This window comes from Gobio gobio, assembly GCF_949357685.1.
Source record: "Gobio gobio genome assembly, chromosome: 16".
NCBI classification, from domain to species: domain Eukaryota; kingdom Metazoa; phylum Chordata; class Actinopteri; order Cypriniformes; family Gobionidae; genus Gobio; species Gobio gobio.
Window position 1 is genome coordinate 22,468,456 of NC_137109.1, and position 13,581 is coordinate 22,482,036.

The following is a 13,581-nucleotide window of genomic DNA, read 5'->3' on the forward strand; positions in this document are numbered from 1 at the left end:
TACACATGATTGGTTCCCACTGCCCTTTTTCCATTTCCTTGGGCCATAAGTATGAAAAAAAAAATTCAAATGCTTGTCAGACATTTGGCCTCTCAAACATGAATTAATAATGGCTAATGATTGTGTTTCCCCCATCGTCGAACAACCCTTGATTCATTATTGTTTCTTTTTTGCCATGAATTTTTAATATAGACACTTCAGATGGACTGAAATCTAAGTGAATTGAACAAGAACATGTAAAGCATTTTTACAGAGAGGCTTCTGTCATTAAATGTGAATATTTCAACATTCTGCTTTTTGTACTATGCTGCTGCAGTCTGTGTTTGAATATCCCATCATTCCAGTTTAATACAAGTTCAATCCATGCACAGCATTTGTGGCATAATGTTGATTACCACAAATATATTTTTGTATCTCCATCAAAAAATACAAATTGAAATGGAGAAATGTAAAGCTAATAATTTTATCAAATCACATTTTATTAATTCGTCTTTTAAAACTTGTGAATAATTTGAGCAGTACAGTTGTTCTCATAATTTTACCGGTTATATTTTATCTGCTACATTTTCATGGCGAAAACGTTTGGAAAAATTTGGATATCATTTTACACAGAAAAGGTTAGTAACATTTAACATTTACAGATTGGCCCCATTCACTTCCATTTTAAATGTCCCTTGTGGAGTGTTCCCGTTCTGCAGTGGTCAGTATCTATCAAAAGTGGTCCAAGGAAAGGAACAGTGGTGAACCGGCGTCAGGGTCATGGGCGGCCAAGGCTCATTGATGCACGTGGGGAGCGAAGGCTGGCCCGTGTGTTCCGATCAAACAGACGAGCTACTGTAGCTCAAATTGTTCAAGACGTTAATGCTGGTTCTGATAGAAAGGTGTCAGAACCGTGCATCGCAGTTTTTTGCGTATGGGGCTGCATAGCTGCAGACCAGTCAGGGTGCCCATGCTGACACCTGTCCACCGCCGAAAGCGTCAACAGTGGACACGTGAGCATCAGAAGAAGGTGGCCTGGTCTGATGAATCACGTTTTCTTTTACATCACGTGGATGGCCGGGTGCGTGGCACCAGGATGCACTATGGGAAGAAGGCAAGCTGGCGGAGGCAGTGTGATGCTTTGGGCAATGTTCTGCTGGGAAATCTTGAGTCCTGCCATCCATGTGGATGTTACTTTGACATGTACCACCTACCTAAGCATTGTTGCAGACCATGTACACCCTTTCATGGAAACAGCCTCCATATTCCCCAGATATCAATCCAATCGAGCATCTGTGGGTTGTGCTGAACAAACAAGTCCGATCCATGGAGGCCCCACCTCACAACTTACAGGACTTAAAGGATATATATATATATATATAAAACCCTATATATCTGACACCTTTCTATCAGAACCATATACCCATATACAGGTAAATAAATGTTTTTTTATTTTATTTATTTATGGTAATCAACATTATGCCACAAAAACTGTCAGTCGAGCTTAACCCAGCATATCCCTTTAAATGCACACATCAGTTCCATTAAAATCAAAACTCGAGCCACTCTTCAGAAGGTCTTTGTCAGATCACTCTCATACAGCTTTTACTGGCTTAGATGTTTTTGAACTTGGATGAGGCAAACAACACGTGTACAGATGCAGGGGCACTGAAAGGTTGCGGGGCGAGTGTACGCGTCCTGTTTTCCTCGTTCCTCTATTTTTGGGAAGGCCCAACCGTTACATCAGAGCACTTAGCCGGAGAGCTGTGTGCGGCTGGTTGTGTGCATCAATTCACTGGCTTTATGCAGACTCCATCACTGTCATTCAGTCTACTTTTGACAAATGGCTGTGGTTTTCACATCGACAAGCACAGATATTCTCTGGAATAACATTATTTGGTGTTGTTGTCATCTTTATGTACTTTTGTTCCCCGGTGGACTCTATTTACTCTGACTGGAATCCTCAATTTTTCAGATTTTCGAAGATATTCTGAACATCACACAAAACCCTACCCAGACTAATTAGACTCTCTGTGATGCCCTGGAGATGTTTTTCATTCTGTTGTCTTCTTTACGCAGCACCACAGAGAGTCGTATATTCAGTTCTGCATGGGTTGAGGCAGAATTCACGCGGTTCACTTCTCGATTATATTCTTCCTATGGAAACTGGAGTGTCCTTCAGCACCTGGCCTTGTTTTTGAGCTCTCCTAAAGAGCGAAGCAGCTCTGAATCCAAAGGGCAGCGATGTCAAACTGCACAAACCCAAGAGTCTGGCTCATATAACCCATAATCCCCTGAATGCCGTACTCCTCACATCCTTGGAAGTAATTGGATATGGAGTGATCCAGCTTCCGTGGATCTCTTTTTAGGGGTCCGTATCTTGATGCTTTAGCTAATTTGTTCACTCTTACCTGACTTCCTCCAGTCAAAGTGAATCCAGGCAATTACAAAGAACGACTCCCTTGAGCGATCAGATGAGAGGGAGGTGATTGGCTCGTAAGGAGAGGCAAATGTTCCCGTCCTCCCTCACAAGTGAAAGGTCCTCATTACTCCACAGCAGTCAGAGCCTATGACAGAAAGTGTCCATCTGTTTTAAGGAGTAACCCGTGGAGGTTACAGAGGGTCACCACTTCCATAATAAAGCTTATGGATAAAAGATCAGAGCCAATACACGGAGTAGAACGGTTCATGAGCGCCCCCTTCTGGACAGAAAGCAGTTAAATGGCTTTTGGAGAGCAGATTATAGTCATGTGTGTGGCCATATGAAGAGCGCAGTTGGAGCAGACCTCGAGCAATGCCAACCTTTCAGTAAAGGACCAAAATGTGTTTTTTTTTTTTTTTATACCTACCACAGTTCAGATGTTTGAGATTAGTGAATTTTTTTGTTTTTGTCTCTTATATAAGTAATATAAGTTATATAAGTAATTTTTCTACCCTTGTTTTGAGCCTAGCTCCTGGAACGCTTTTATGGGCGTGCCGAATTGAAGACTTGGACGTAAACGCCCACTGCTATGATTGGATAACAGTTTTGCATATTATAATGAGCTTCAGCTCCCCAGTCATTGCATGTGGGGAATTGTTTTGAAAACTTCAAATGTGGAGAAACGGCAAACGGAATGATTCGCCCACAGGGCTCGCAAAATGTCTTTATCAAACAAATAATGATTTATCTCTCATCCTACCGCAATTAATTGGAATGTTATTTTTTATTACTTAGCCGCCCCGATCGGTGGATATAACCGCAAATCGTGCATGCGCATCACTATTTAAGATAGTGCGAGCCCTGGCCCATACATGCCCGAGTCTGATCACAAATCGCAGATCAATGAACCAACAACACCTCAAATACAAAGGATACTCCAGCCTGTGACAGAGTGGAAGTTATGTTTAGTTAGACATGTACATAATCAGTAGATATCAAATGTAAAAATGCAATACTGTCACATATTAAAAAAAAATTGTTGCATTATTCCTGTCAGATCGGGAAGCCACAGCATTGTTTTTTAATCTCATCCTGTCTGCAAATCCAGTCTCTTGTTTACAAACGAATCCGGTGAAATTTAGCGAACAAATGCAATGTCTTCCCCACGTGAGCTGGATCTTCATTAAAAATAAAGTTCAACCATGCATTTTGTAATCCGAAGGAAGCTATGGCATGTTTGAAACATGCGATAAGCTTTATTGCTTGTAAGTTCGATCCGGTTTAGCTCCACGTGGGCCTATATTATTTATCTAACATGCCAGGCACGAGTTGGTGGACGGGCTACAGAATTAGTTTGTCGTCTTCGGTTAAGGCGGTGTTTCGCTGCACTCTGACGTCACAGGGAAGCACATTCGCAGATTGATCGTGATTGATATGCTGATTTTTTTTTATTTCTTATTCAGGGTTCCCACTCGTCCTGGAAAACCTTGAAAACCTGAAAACTGTATCACACATTTTCCAGTTCTGGAAAACACATGAAAAATTTGAATTGCGAGATATAGACTCACAATTGCTGTTTTAAAGTCAGAATTGCTTCTGTATATAAACTCAAAATTTTGACTTTCTCACAACTCACAATTGTGAGTTTATATCTAGCAATTATGACTTATTTTCTCAGAATTATGAGATATAAACTTACAATTGCAAGTTATAGAGTCCAATTCTGAGGAAAAAAGCATTGGGAGATAAAAAGTCGCAGTTACCTTTACTTTTCTTTTTATCATGTGGCGGAAACAAGCTTCAATAGTCATAATGAATGATTAAGAGCTTATATTAAAAAACGTTTTTATAGTTAAGTCATGGCAATAAACTGTACGCATTTTAAAGACTTAGAGAGCAATATTTGGCATGATCCTGTTCTTTTATTCCCGTCGTAGTAAAATTGAAAATGTCCTGGAAAATGATTGCTTAATAACCCTGCTTATTATTATCAATGCTGAAAACAGTTGTGCTGCTTAATATATGTTTATGATAACCAAGATACATTTTATTTCAGGATTCTTTGATAAATAGAAACAGCATTTATTTGAAATATAAATCTTTTGTAACATTATAAATGGAAAAATTTAAATAAAAAGGACTGGGGGGGGGGGGGGGGGTCCTTTAAAACAAGAATATAATCATCTATTTATTTACAATCCAAATGTTTTTGAGAGCATTAGCCTACATATCTGTCCGCTGCAATAGAATGTGACTGTAAATAATTCATAGGTACTTACTTCCCCACTTTCATAAGTCATGTTGACTTTATTTTGTCATAAATAATAATGCGCTTCACAATACACGTCGTTTTAAAGTGTTTGCAATGATGCCATTTCCTCTCGGCCCTTTACATAATTTCATCTGAGGTCCTGATGTGTTTGATTTGAAATGCCAGTGGTCCTGACACCTTTGAGCCGTCACACTGCCTGATTAATGAACTACAGTCACACTCATCTTCATTACGCCTCCGACCTTTCAGAAACAACTGGAGAAGTAGATTACCTCGGTGCGAGAGATTATCGAGAGTGTTCAGAACTCTATTTTTAAACATGAAAATCACTTTTCAACAAAGTTCCGCGTTGTTTTCGTTTTTAAACCGATGCTCCCAAAAGTGACTCTTGTTTTTCCTCAGACTTAACATCAGCTTTGTCTAAATATCATGTTCTAAAGATTTATTTCCTTGTGTTTACTGGGGAAAAGCAAGCTGCGTACCTCTAAATAGACCTTATTTGTCATCGGCTTTCATTAAGTCTTTGAACAAAGCAGGATGTCAGAACTCTATCCCCAAAATGATGAACTGAAGTGGGCATGTTTTACACAATCTACCAAAGGTTCATTAAAAGCTTGCCATCTCATGCTATCAGCATGTAGAAAAGTAAAATAGACCACATTCCAGTAGAAACTCTATTAATTGGTTAACATCTCTCGTGTCGCTTTCACTCATGTTTCCTCAGTCAAAAAAAAGATGCACAAGTAGTATTACAAAGGGTACAACAGCAGGTCTTAAAAAAGTAAGCTGTAGCGCTGCATATTTATGAGCAAACAAAAGTTCAGTCTTGTTTATTCTATCAGCCATGAAAACGGTGGCATGTAGAGCAAGATTCCCACTGTCACATTGACAGAAACCTTGAAACCATTTGTGTATTAACGTCTTTGCTTAATGAGGGAAGTCATGGTGACTCAGTTAACTTTGTGTGACAGTGTTGCCCTTAAGTCACATTTATTAAATCTAAATTAGCAAGGCCTTCCCTTAATGAGTTTTGATGTGGCCGCACTGGCCAGTAAATATCTTAGGAATATGCAAAGACCAAATTGTCTGTGACGGCTCAAGAGCGGCCACTTTACGCTTGAATGACTGGCCATTAGCGCTGATGTGAAGGGCTGGTTACTCGCCTCAGTCCATAAAGTTCACCTCCAGTCAATCGTTCTCAAACTGTTTGCAGAAACTCAATGTCTGAATCTTTAAAGGAGTCTTCTGCCTTCAAAACAAGTTAAGCTCTATCGACAGTGACACTAATGTCGACTCGTTCCTCAGTTAAATAGCAAACATTGGTCTAACAAAAAGGGTTTGCAGTTTATGGGTTTAAAACATCAATGTGAAGCTGATTGACATGCACAATGACTTGAAAACGCATATAAAGTCAATGAAAATGGAAAATTCTTGAAAAGGAAACCTTTAGTTTTAAATAATATTTTAATGTTTTATTTCTTAGAAAAAATTAAACCGCATGTTGATGTTTTAAAAACTTTTCAAAAGAAAGTCGTGTGGTCAGTGAGTCTTATTAAAATGTATGATAATTTGAGATGTTATGATGTTAGTTAGTTCATGTGGTGCAACTCCCTACTAAATATTGATTAAATAAATTACAAAAAACACCTTGAAAAACACCCATGTTAAATATTTACACACACACACACATATATATATATATATAAAAGGTGCACTATGTAAAACATTTTCAGAAAAATATCCAAAAACCACTAGGCCAGTGTTATATATTTTGTTCAGTTGAGTACTTGCAATGTTTCCAACTATTTGTAAACCGTGAGAAAATTGCTGTTTTAACCAAGGAACCGGGACATGTGAGGACCTGTCAATTGCGTCCTATCTGCGTTACCCTCGTTGTCCGGTTTTATTTTGCAGAAACGCTTTACTCTCACTGCAGTGTGCAACAAGTGTCATAGCAGCCGCCAAGCAAACACGTCATAACATCATTTTCAACACACTCATATGTAACTCAACTCAACTCATATCTAATATGATAAACAGAGCTGCGTTACCTCATACTCATGACTGGAATAGCGGAAGTGGCGCCGGCGAATGTGGCATAATAAAAGTCCCGCCGGCGACTATGCTATAATAAAAGTCCCGCTGCTCGCGAGGCGTGTGTTGCGTTCATCTTATTAACAATTGCTCCAGTGGCCTTGCTCAGCTCCCACAACACTCTGTCCTGCTCTGCTTCATACTACAGTAACGTTAATAATCGCATCCATGAACATGATTTCTGCCCGAGTCCCATCCAGATTCTATTCCAGGTGAAGACCACATGTCCCAAGATTCTGCGCTCAAACATGGCGTCATCAAACTACGCCTTTGTTTTGAACAGGCGACCTCTAGTGGATGGAAAAGTTATATAGTGCAGCTTTAAATATATAATAAAAATAAATAAACACCATATATATATATATATATATATATATATATATATATATATATATATATATAGAGAGAGAGAGAGAGAGAGAGGTTATAAATAAATACATATAAAATAATATATAATATATATAATTTTAAATATATTTTATATTTTATTATATTATTATATTAATATATTATACTTAATTGTAAAATAATGTAGTATTTCATATATATATACATACAGTATATATAATTGTAAATACTTAAAGCAATACATATGAAAATCTTTTTTAGAAAAAAATTGTATAAACATTTTTTCAAAAGCATAATAAACAAATAGTACATTTCTTAGAACTTTTTTTATTATTTATTTTTGTGTGTATCCCAGAAATTCTTAAATGTCATTGAGTAATATTTAAGGTTGGTGATTATATCACACAGCCTCAAGTGTGGCTATAGTGTAATGATTCATTTTTGTGTGGCTATAGTCTAAAAGTGCATTACTAAAAAAAAAAAACTACAACAATGTTTTGCTTATTTTTACAAACTAAGGGACAAGTCTGATTTTCAGTAGAAATCAACAGCATGCCACAGATTGTGTGTAGAGCTCAAGTTATATTGAACCCAGAACTTTCCTTTAAGCTGATTGGCCTTCACACAGAAAATACTTCCGATATATAGGCTACAGAAATATAAATCTTTGTTGTTATCTTCTCTGAACATGCTGCTGACTGGAAACGCGAGGTTGAATCTGTCCATCCCTAGTGTCGTTTCGGTGTTTTCCAGACTATCTTTTCAGTGCCGTGTACAACAAGGGTGAAAGACAAGAAAGAGAAATCTATTTTGAGACAGAGCTGAGGCTGGATTTTGTTTCTGTGAGGCATATTGCAGTCTCTCTGTTGATAGCGGCTGTGGCCAGGGCAGCCTGTGCTGGGAATAGACAGATAAAGGGTTTAGTCTACCTTATGGAGTGTGGGATAGCGCTGGACCTCTATTCTCTCTGACCTCATACTGCTGGGGCGATGGGATGGACCAGAGGTCAGACAGGACGACGCTCATGGACTCGCATTATGATGTGCATCATCTGTGGCACATCTCTCTGTTGCTGGCTCTCACTGAGGAAGCTGAAAAGATAGTGATATGAACAAAACTATTGGCACGTGTGCTAACTGCTACATGTACTGCTGCTAGAGATCCTATTACATTGTACAAAGGCAGTTTGACATATTCTTTCATTATACGTGAAGTGGTGGTGTTTTATTTTTGAATACATTTCATCAGCATCATTAGGGTTATGTGTCTGTTTATATATTCATCCATGCATGTCTCTAACCAGGTAGTCCAGCAGAGTGTATATCCTTTAGCTGGCATGTATCACAAAGCCTCATGGAAAATTGATAGGGAGCTTTGGATCCACTTCATTGATTGTCGACGTTCAGCAGATTTCCCAGCTAAGGAAAGTGAAACCATCTAAGTGATTTCTGGACTGTTAATGTATGACTCTCCGCAGGCTAACAGACAGCAGTGGACAAGCTGCATAACTACATTAAGGTGAGTGACTGTTCGTAAATACCTGACTCATCTTAAGCAGAAGCAGATCTCTCCATATGTGATAAAGACAATGCTGTATGAGGCTCAATCTGACATTATATTTCACACCACAATCAAAATAAATTATAAATTATATTTGTGAAGCCTTTTATGACTTAACATGCTTTTTAATCAAGAATTTTTTTTTCATGACAAAACATTAATCTAATTTCTCAGTCCTGTTATGCAGAGAAAGTACTGTTATTGTAGACATGTAGGCCTATTATTTATATTATGAAATAATATTCAATGTACAACTCGACAAAGTTGTGGTCTCTAATCGCTCTTGCAGTACTTTGTTGACCCCTGCCCCCCCCCCCCCCCCCCCCACCACCATACACACACACACATTTAGATATCAAACATATTTATATTATTTATTATTTATTTTTATATATGCTAAACATTTATAGATGAATACCACATACTAAATCAGAGCACTTACACTGGGAACTTTGCCTATAGGTTTTAAAATCAATTCTCAATTCACTACTTAAATCTCAACTCAACGCTCAATTCACTACTCAGCTCTCAACTCAACTCACTACTCAACTTACAACTCAACTCAACGCTCAACTCAATTCACTACTAAACTCTCAACTCAACGCTCAACTCAATTCACTACTAAACTCTCAACTCAACTCAACGCTCAACTCAATTCACTACTCAACTCTCAACTCAACGCTCAACTCAATTCACTGCTCAACTCTCAACTCAACGCTCAACTCAATTCACTACTCAACTCTCAACTCAACTCACAACTCAAAACTCAATTTATAACTCAACACTCAAGTCACAGTTCAACTCAACTCACAGTTCAACTCAACACTCAACTCACAGTTCAACACAACTCACTGTTCAACTCAACTCACTACTCAACCCACTACTTAACTCTCAACTCACAACTCAACTCTCAGCTCACAATTCAACTCACAACCCAACTCACAACCCAACTCACAACCCAACTCACAACTCAACTCACAACTCAACACTCAACTCACAACTCAACTCTCAATTCTACTCTCAATTAACTACTTAACTCAACTCTCAACTCAACTCACTACTCAACTCTCAATTCACAACTCAACTCTCAATTCACTACTTAACTCTCAACTCAACTCACAACTCAACTTTCAATTCACTACTTAACTCTCAACTCACAACTCAACTCTCAATTCTACTCTCAATTAACTACTTAACTCAACTCTCAACTCACAACTCAACACTCAACTCACAACTCAACTCTCAATTCTACTCTCAATTAACTACTTAACTCAACTCACAACTCACTACTCAACTCACAACTCAACTCTCAACTCAACTCTCAATTCACTACTTAACTCTCAACTCAACTCACAACCCAACTCACAACTCAACACTCAACTCTCAATTCTACTCTCAATTAACAACTTAACTCAACTCACAACTCAACTCACTCAACCCACTACTTAACTCTCAACTCACAACTCAACTCTCAACTCAAGTCTCAATTCACTACTCAACTCACAACTCAACTCTCAATTAACTATTTAACTCAACTCACAACTCGACTCACTACTCAACTCACAACTCAACTCACAACTCAACTCTCAATTCACTACTTAACTCTCAACTCAACTCACTACTCAACCTTAATCCACTACTTAATTTAACTCACAACTCAACTCACTACTCAACTCAACTCTCAACTCAAAACTCAAGTTGTAGTTGAGTTGTGAGTTGAGTTGTGAGTTGAGAACTCACTACTCAACTCTCAACTCACTACTCAACTCTCAACTCACTACTTAACTCTCAACTCACTACTCAACTCTCAATTCACTACTTAACTCTCAACTCAACTCACTACTCAACTCTCAACTCAACTCAACTCACAACTCAACTCACAGACAACTACTTGCTCTGCAGTAAATCGCTGAGCCATTTCAAGTGTTGCTGATGATACTTCCTATTCTTTTGTTTTCTGCCTGCAGTAACTATGAGTGAAACCTCACTTCATCATTGTGTATCAGACATTGCCACCTTGTGGAATAAAGGTGAATTGCACTTATTCAGTCCTCAAAGATGGAAACTGGAAGTATAAGCACTACTTTTCCCTCGTTGAGGTGAAAGGTAAGAATGTTTATGTAACGTGTAACGTGCCCAGGAAGAAAGAGTCTCTCCGCGACAGTGGCAAGTAATTCTAATCTAATGAAGCACCGCACATCATCACATGCCGCCACAAAATGAGTGGCTAAAAACCCAGGTGATAACGTGAGCTTCACTACTAAAGGAGTAGTTTAGTACTGATAATATTTACACAATATTTATTTACACTACAGTAGGCCTACTGGTAATATTTACAATAATGTATTGAATTTGATAGGTGTCTCTCACCTTGTCCCACAGCAACATTACAATAGTGTACATTAATGTACAATGTTTTATAATAATAATTTCTTCTATTTAGTGTCCAATTCATTCATTTAACATATTTAATATTGGGGGCATCCAAGTTATTTGACATATTTGAACATTAAAAAAAACAAAACAAGTAACACAGTAGTTACTTTCCCTGGTAATTAGTTACTTTTATAATGATGTAACTCAGTTACTATTTGTAAGAAGTAACTATAACTAATTACTTTTTTAAAGTAACGTGCTCAACACTGTTAGCGACCCTATACAAGCATTTTTTTTAATTTATAATTTCATTGTTTTTTTCTTGTTATATTGTTTATAATAAATTGATTGAGAAATACTAAGAAGGTTGATGTCTAACTTTAAAAAAATGAATGAGCAGATGGGTAGTGAATGATGTCCCGGGTCACTAAAGACCCGAGGTATGGTTTAACAACGCTGCTGCCACCCTGAGAGCTATATCTTTATTGTTATCATTACAATTATCGTCCTTGGTGTAGCAGGCAACCGTTTTTATAATTTTTTTTATTGTAATTGTGTCACTTATGTTACTTGCCAGGATTTTCAGTCATCACCCCTTGGAAAAAAGTTAATCCCATTCACGCAAAGGACTTTTTCAGGGCATGCATCCAGTTGATGATGGAGCTCTCTTCTAACGAGTTGATCTGAATCAAACGTGTTAAATAAAAGAGAAATGCATATGTGCAATGCTGTGGGATTGGAAAGTGCACCGCTTTAGGCAATTCTAATGTAAATGGTGTGTTAAATGCCAACAGAGGTCACTACAGCACAGGACTCCGTGAATGTAGAATTGCTGTTTTATCACAGCAGGCACAAAATTGCATAATACTGACATGTTTGACTTCATATGTACCTGAGATTAATTTAACATTCTTCAACTTAAACTACCTTTTATTATGGTCTTACAGTTTTTGACCTCATGTTTTGATTGAAAGAAAATTGAATGTGTGTACTTTCTGAACTAAACAGTAAAAGGTGATTTAAACAGCACAAAACCTGAACTTCGTAACCTAAAATCGAGATGTTATATTAGAAGTTCCTGCTTATTTGTCGACAACTCCAGTATGTGTCTATTACTGTATGGACTTGTATAGGCTACTGCATGAAGCTGCTACAACAACAACAACAACTTGCTGTCAGTTGACAATCACCTGCATGTCAACACAGCACAAGGTCATGACCTTTGCATTATAGTGCCCTATACAGTAATACAAATCATTAATGTACTTTATTATATACTCAGTGACGAAAAATAAAGCCTTAAAACGAATCTACTTGAGACGGAAAGGTATACTGTGCGGTTTCAATGTTTGTTTTTAAGTTGAAATAGTAAAAGTCTGTACAAAGTCTTAAAATGTCTTATCATTATGTAACATTTTCAGGAACACCAGTGCAAGAGGAGCATTTCTTCACACCGCGGACTCTGACACTTTCATTCATAAACATACCACTCAGCTACCATTAAAAGTGTTTATTCTTCGACTTCTGCTCTTATTCCATATGTAGCAATGCTCTTCAGTTGACCGGACGGGCCATAAATAGTCTGGTAATCTGACTGTTGTAAAGATCACCACGTGCCCTTTCCTTCTCCTTCGTGTCTGGTTACCGTAGCGACGACCAAGCAAATCCGCGATTGGCTGCTCGGGCGTGACGTAGGATGCACTTAGGGAATTCCGTCAGCTGTGCAAGTGGCACGTTTCAAAACGTCCCTCCGGGTTGAGCGCTGTCCCTCCACCGCACCTTTTAACGCGGTGAAACTTTTACACCGGTTCAGTGTACGTGCTGTCTGAGTTATTCTACGAGAAGAAGATGTGCCATGTGCAGCAAGGGACCCAGAGAGCGTTGACTTTCTAAATAAATCATTTATAACCTGTGGGAACATCCTGAAGCTGAAAGGAAAGAGGGTGAAAATCCCGACGTGTTTTCTGTTTGAGATGTAAGTGACCTTTTTCCACACTCCAAAAGTTTTTTAAAAAACTTTCAGAGACAGTTTTGTGTTGATTCTGCTCGACAGACACTTGAACTAGCGGACGGGACAGTCAATGTTCATGTTCATCATTTAATGACATGTAATGTTAGTGGTAAAACTACTAGTTCTAATAATAATCCATAAAGTGTCCCAATGATGGCAGAGAACGCACAGTTCTACCTGCCAACGGCAACAGGTGTGATGCTCAGATCAACGATTGAAATGATGATTTTTTTTTTTTTTTTTTCATTAACTTTATTAGCAAGTCATTTAGCAGACACTTGTGTAAAGTTCCTATAGGTTTAGTCGCACTGGATCAACCAAAATGGTGGTTAGTAACTTAGAGGATTGGCTCTTTTTCAAATCTGTTTTCGGCTCAAATTGTGTGCATATGCATACATATTGATAATAGACAGAAACTGAAGCTAGTGGAATATAAACATAAACTATATAACTTGTTATGCCCCAAAATTGTCTGCATATTTATGTCCTACTCAGCTAATTGTGTGCCTTTTGAAATTT

General features: G+C 38.0%; 1 protein-coding gene across 1 annotated transcript in view; it reads left to right on the top strand.

Annotated features, from left to right (window-relative positions):
* Nucleotides 1-12,755: 12,755 nt before the first annotated feature.
* LOC307139412 (ATP-binding cassette sub-family C member 5) overlaps nt 12,756-13,581 on the top strand; it is a 58,854-nt gene continuing 58,028 nt past the window's right edge. Inside the window, exon 1 of the mRNA XM_079838395.1 lies at nt 12,756-13,026. The gene's annotated coding sequence lies outside the window, so the exon portion shown is untranslated. The remainder of the gene's footprint in view (nt 13,027-13,581) is intronic.